At 36.8% G+C, this 5,812-nt stretch overlaps 1 long non-coding RNA gene across 1 annotated transcript; it reads right to left on the bottom strand.

Annotated features, from left to right (window-relative positions):
* Positions 1 to 4,889: 4,889 nt before the first annotated feature.
* Positions 4,890 to 5,468, bottom strand: LOC126610049 (uncharacterized). Its single transcript, XR_007618358.1, has 2 exons — positions 5,264 to 5,468; positions 4,890 to 5,163 (listed from the first exon to the last, which is right to left on the bottom strand). It is a non-coding gene; the product is annotated as an uncharacterized LOC126610049 (long non-coding RNA).
* Positions 5,469 to 5,812: the final 344 nt, after the last annotated feature.

Genomic DNA, 5,812 nt, shown 5'->3' with positions numbered 1-5,812 from the left:
TCAGGGATATGTGAATAACGAACTATGCCCTTGTGTGTTCATTAAGAAGTCACATTCCGGATTTGCGATTGTTGCAGTATATGTCGATGACATGAATCTCATCGGAACTCCTGAAGAGCTCGCGAGAACTGTTTCGCACCTGAAGTCGGAATTTGAGATGAAAGATCTAGGTAAGACTCGATACTGTCTCGGCCTCGAGATAGAGCATTGTTCGGATGGAATCCTAGTACATCAATCGAACTACACCCAGAAGGTGTTGCGCCGTTTTAATGAGGATAAAGCGAAGCCTTCGAGTACTCCTATGGTCGTTCGTACGCTAGATGCAAAGCGAGATCCTTTCCGTCCGAAGGAGGATGATGAAGAGATTTTGGAGCCTGAAGTTCCTTATCTAAGTGCGATAGGCGCTTTATTGTACTTAGCTCAATGCACTAGACCCGACATCTCCTTCGCTGTTAATCTTTTGGCAAGATACAGCAATGCACCAACACGCAGACATTGGACTGACATGAAAGACATCTTCCGTTACCTTAAGGGTACTACGGATTTGGGCTTATTCTATCCCTACGAATCCTCGAGTGATGCCGCACCCTATGCTCATCGGGTTGATTCTCGCCTTGTTGGTTATGCCGACGCTGGATACTTATCTGATCCGCACAAGGCGCGTTCTCAAACGGGTTATGTCTTTACCGTTAGAGGCACCGCAATATCTTGGAGGTCAAACAGACCTTAGTTGCCACTTCGTCTAACCATGCTGAAATTCTCGCCTTACATGAAGCAACTCGGGAATGCTTTTGGTTGAGAGCAGTAGTGGGCCATATTCGAAGCTCATGTGATCTTCATCCCGCCGTTAATGCCCCGACGACGATTTTTGAAGACAACGCAGCTTGCATCGAACAGCTCAAGAAGGGTTACATCAAAGGAGACAACACCAAGCATATTGCGCCGAAGTTCTTCTTTACACATCAACAACAAGAGCATCAGAAGATTGAAGTCACGCAAATCCGATCACAAGACAATCTGGCCGACCTCTTCACCAAATCACTACCGAAGGCGACGTTTCAGAAGCTTGTTCATGGAATTGGTATGCGTAAACTTTCTGAGTTGTAACTTTGCTATTTTTCTGTGGAATTATGTCAAACTCAGGGGGAGTATCTTCTAGATACTTGCTTGATCTTAATGTACTCTTTTTCCCTACGATTAGGAGCATTTTTCCCACTGGGTTTTTGCTACCTAACTAGGTTTTAACGAGGCACCCACCTTGGGCTGGTCATATCCCTGATGACGTCCTGTAGACGTTTCTTTTGACTTTGCATTTCTCACGCATTTTTCCTTAGACTATGGATTTTGTCCCTACTTGGGTTTTTGCCATAGCCTTAGGGTTTTTTAGTGAGACTTACTACTTATGCAAGTTCCTACCTTATTGAGAATAAGCGTTGTTCCTTGGAATCAATGCCGACGAGTCGACTTCCTCAACTTCTGCATGATGCTGAATCTACCTTGAGTATTTACCCACTCAAGGGGGAGTGTTGTAAACATTCCTAGTTTAAGTATGATTGTGTAAATCCTAGATAAGATTTGATTCTAGTTATCCTTTCCTATTACAACTTGTATTACTTGGAGAAGAAGGAATATCTTCTCTCCCTTTACTACTATAAATAAAGGCACAATGTAGGAGGGATAACAACACACACATTCCCCTACAATTCTACAAACACACATCTCTCTCCTCTCTCTCTCTGCCGCCGGCCCTAGTCCCTCTGTCAGATAAAATAGACCACAACAATGTGCCTAATGTATACATGCAAAATAATTTACCTACAATGATTGTCAAACAAATATAAGAAATGGGACAGATGATGGCAAGACAAGTATAAAGTATTTACTTTTGTAATAATAAGGCACTTATTTTCCATAATTATGGTGGTAATTAAATTCATCAACATAATTAGGGTGCTGTGGCACAATTGTAAATATTTTGAAAATAATAGGTATTTATTTGTTTACATGGTAGTTTATTTCAAATTTGGGTTTTAATTGGATGTTTAAAATGAGATGGTTTTTGTCAAGAAAATAAGTGTTACATGAACTTATATCTAAAGAACCCTTAATTAAAATTCCCTGCATTTTTTTGAACTTATTTATTCTAAACATCTGTTCGACTGTTTCCTTACCAAATTTGACTAAGATGATTTGATTTGTTAATATTGGGCCTTTTTTTTTTACCCTCATAAAGCCATAGTAAAGTCAAATCCCAAAGTCCAAGTGGTTTAAAAGAAGATACTCTTAAGCACTAAAGTCGTCCCAACTAGACGTTAAAAGGACAAAATACCAAAATAAATACAAATGAGCAATTGAAAAAAGACTCGGGTAAATTACCAAGAAAGAAACAAATGAGCAATTAAAAATGACTTGCCATTTACAATCAACGTATGGCTACCATTACGGCATGCAAGCCGTGATTGACAAATTGTGGCATTTAACTCATGCTAAAAAAGGTAAAATATAATCATCATAATATTATAATAAGTTAATAACTTAAGATAATATTTTTTTAATATTTGACTTAATCACAAAAATACTATCATAATAACAGTAATATTATAATAATTATGATAATATTTTTCTAATTCTCTCCCTCAAGTTACCAAGAAATAAACAGATGAGCAATAAAAAAAGACTTGGCAAAAGATACCCAAATGAGCAATTAAAATAGACTTGGCAAAGTTCCAAGAAAGATACACATGGCAATTAAAAAAGACTTGGCGAAAGATACAAATGAGCAATCACAAGAACCTGGCGGAACAGCAATTTAAAATGACTTGATACAAACTGCAAATAAAATAAAATAAAAAAGACTCGGCAAATTATTGAGAAAGATTAGACATGGCAATTTTTTATGCGATCTATTGACTCTATTGGAAAGGATATAAAAATAACGGGTTTCAATTCAACACGTTAATTAATCTGGTCATACGTTAAAAATCCATTAATGACAGGTTCTTAATAGATTTACCTGTGGATAACCCGTTAAGCAAAAAGTTCAAATTCCAAAGCAAATTAAACAATTCATAGTAATTAAATTACAAATGTGAAAATATATGTAAGCATTCATGATCACATCCTCTACGCTTTGACGATGTGTACATCGTGGTTTAAGTTTTTAAAACCCTACAAATCTTCGTGACTAATGTTTTTAAGAGGTGTTCATAATTCATAATAATTAATGCACAAATGTGAAAAATGTGAAAGGATATATAAATGCTCAAGATTGCATTCTCTACATTGACATGTTAGATTTCTCCTATCTCTCATGCCACATCTCGCCCCGGACCCCCACCACATCCTAAGCTCGACTCCGCCAGAGCACAATATTATCCGCTTTGGCCCCGACCACGACCTCACGGTTTTGTTTCTGAGAACTCACACGAGAACTTTCCAGTAGGTCACCCATCATGGGATTACTCTCACGCGAACTCGCTTAACTTCGAAGTTTCAATGGAACCCGAAGCTAGTGAGCTCCCAAAAGGCCTCGTGCTAGGTAGAGATGAGAATATACATATAAGGCTTACAAGATCCACTCCCCTGGGCGATGTGAGATGTTACAATCCACCCCCCTTAGGGGCCCGACGTCATCGTTAGCACACTTCTGGTCAAGGATTGGCTTTGATACCAAATTGTCACATCTCGGCTCGAGCCCCCATCACATCCCAGGCTTGACTCTGTCGTAGCACGATATTGTCTGCTTTGAGCCCCGACCACGCCCTCACAATTTTGTTTCTAGGAACTCACATGAAAATTTCCCAGTAGGTCACCCATCATGGGATTGCTCTCGCGCTAACTCGCTTAACTTCGAAGTTCTATTGGAACCCGAAGCCACTGAGCTCCCAAAAGGCCTCGTGCTAGGTAGAGATGTGAATATACATATAAGGCTTACAAGATCCACTCATCTGAGCAATGTGAAATGTTACATCTCATGAATAATATTTTTTGTTTGAGTGCAAAACTAATTAAAATTCATAATAACTAATATACAAGTGCAAAAAATGTAAAAAAAAAAAATTGCAATTACTCGTGATGACAAACTTTACAACTTTCGTGAATGGTTAACTCCGAAATTTGACATCATAGTCCATAAACCCTAGATCTATATTTAACCGTCTATTGTCTTACGCTCAATTCTTCTAACCGAATTTTGTTTTTCAAATCTTTTTTAAACATAATCTTTTAGTGGATGCAGAAAAATGACCGGTTCAAATCGTTGATATCACGTTCCGATATTTTATGATTAACTGAAATATGAGTCGATGTTATATAGTTTCTAGAAACTTTATATATTCCAAGCAATATTTTTACCAACCGTAAAAACTTGAACTTGGTATCTATGATCCGAACTGTTCATCTTTTTGCATCCGCGAAAAGATCATGTTCCCAAAAAATAAAATCTGAAAAAAAAAATTTGGTTGAGAATAATAGAACGTAAACGATAATCACAGTTAAATTTAATCTATGATTTATGGTAGCCAATTTCAGAGTTGACATCTTCACAAAAGTTGTGGAGTTTGTCATTACTAGAGTTTGTGGGGGTGTGTGTGTATTTATTTATTTATTTATTTTGTATTTTTCATACTTCTACATTAATTAAAAAGTATTAAAAGAACCTTACTGCAATGTTTTGAAGTAACATTTATTAAAAAAAAATCTATTAAAAAATTAGTGAAAACAAATGTATTTTTATGTTTTGAGGTAATATTTATGTGACAATATGGTATATGGATACTAATTTAGTATTACATTTTTCAATTGATTATTTTATTGATTTAAAATATATTTTCTTTAAAATGTAATGAGTCCGGTCATTTTTTGTTCATTTTAACGGATGTTATATGATATGACCAATGAAAAATATCGGATATATTACAAAAATAACATGAACAAGGAAACACAACTGACAGGTAGTTTAAAGCAGCTCCAGTCCTCTGAAATAGTCAGACAATTGAGCACAAAAATTGCTCAAGAATTGCAAAACCCATCTCCAGCCCACGCTAAAAAGTGGTGCGCTTGCTGGGCCCCGGTTTGGCCGATATCTAGTCCCGAGTTTAGCCCACGATCAAAACCCAAATCCGCTCTGGTGTTCCTCTCTAGTGGACTCCTCTTCGACCTAGCCTACCATTGATTCTCACCAATCCTCATCAATCAGACAGAAAACAGAGCGGAAACAGATTTTAGAGACAAAGAGTGGAGAGAGAGAGGGAGAGAGACTTACGAGAACCCATGAGCGATGGAAATCGGTCTTATCGAAGCCGGTGATGACCTCTCGACGAAGTATCGGATGGGACTGAAGTGTCTTCTCTCCCGGAGCAGTAGCGACAACTTGGTGGAAGCGAGGTTTCGAGAGAAAGGAAGACAAAGGGGACGGAGGAAAACAGGGAGGAGAGGCGGAGGTTTCGAGAGATGGACGGAGTAAAAAAAAAAAAAATAGAAAAAAGATAAATAAGATTAATTTTTTTTAAGGTTATCACAAATTAAATTTTAATACCAATTCTCTGGATAATTTATTTTAGGAAAAATTTGAAATAGATCCAATTTTATAGGATGAAGATAAACTCGGGTAATTACTATTCATTTATCTTCTAATTTTCACTTTTTCAGTTTTAATCATGAAACGTATATTTTACTAGCATGCAAAAGTAAAATTTAATTGCTTTTTAGTTGACAAACTAAAATTTTAATTACATTTAAAAAGGAATAAAAATAGTGAAATTTTAAAGTAGTTAGTTAGAATCTCCCACATTATTTGCAACTTAATTAAACT

This window comes from Malus sylvestris, chromosome 17 (genome assembly GCF_916048215.2).
Source record: "Malus sylvestris chromosome 17, drMalSylv7.2, whole genome shotgun sequence".
Taxonomy (NCBI): Eukaryota; Viridiplantae; Streptophyta; class Magnoliopsida; order Rosales; family Rosaceae; genus Malus; species Malus sylvestris.
Note: the sequence above shows the minus strand (reverse complement) of the source record. Positions and strands in the feature narration are given on the sequence as shown.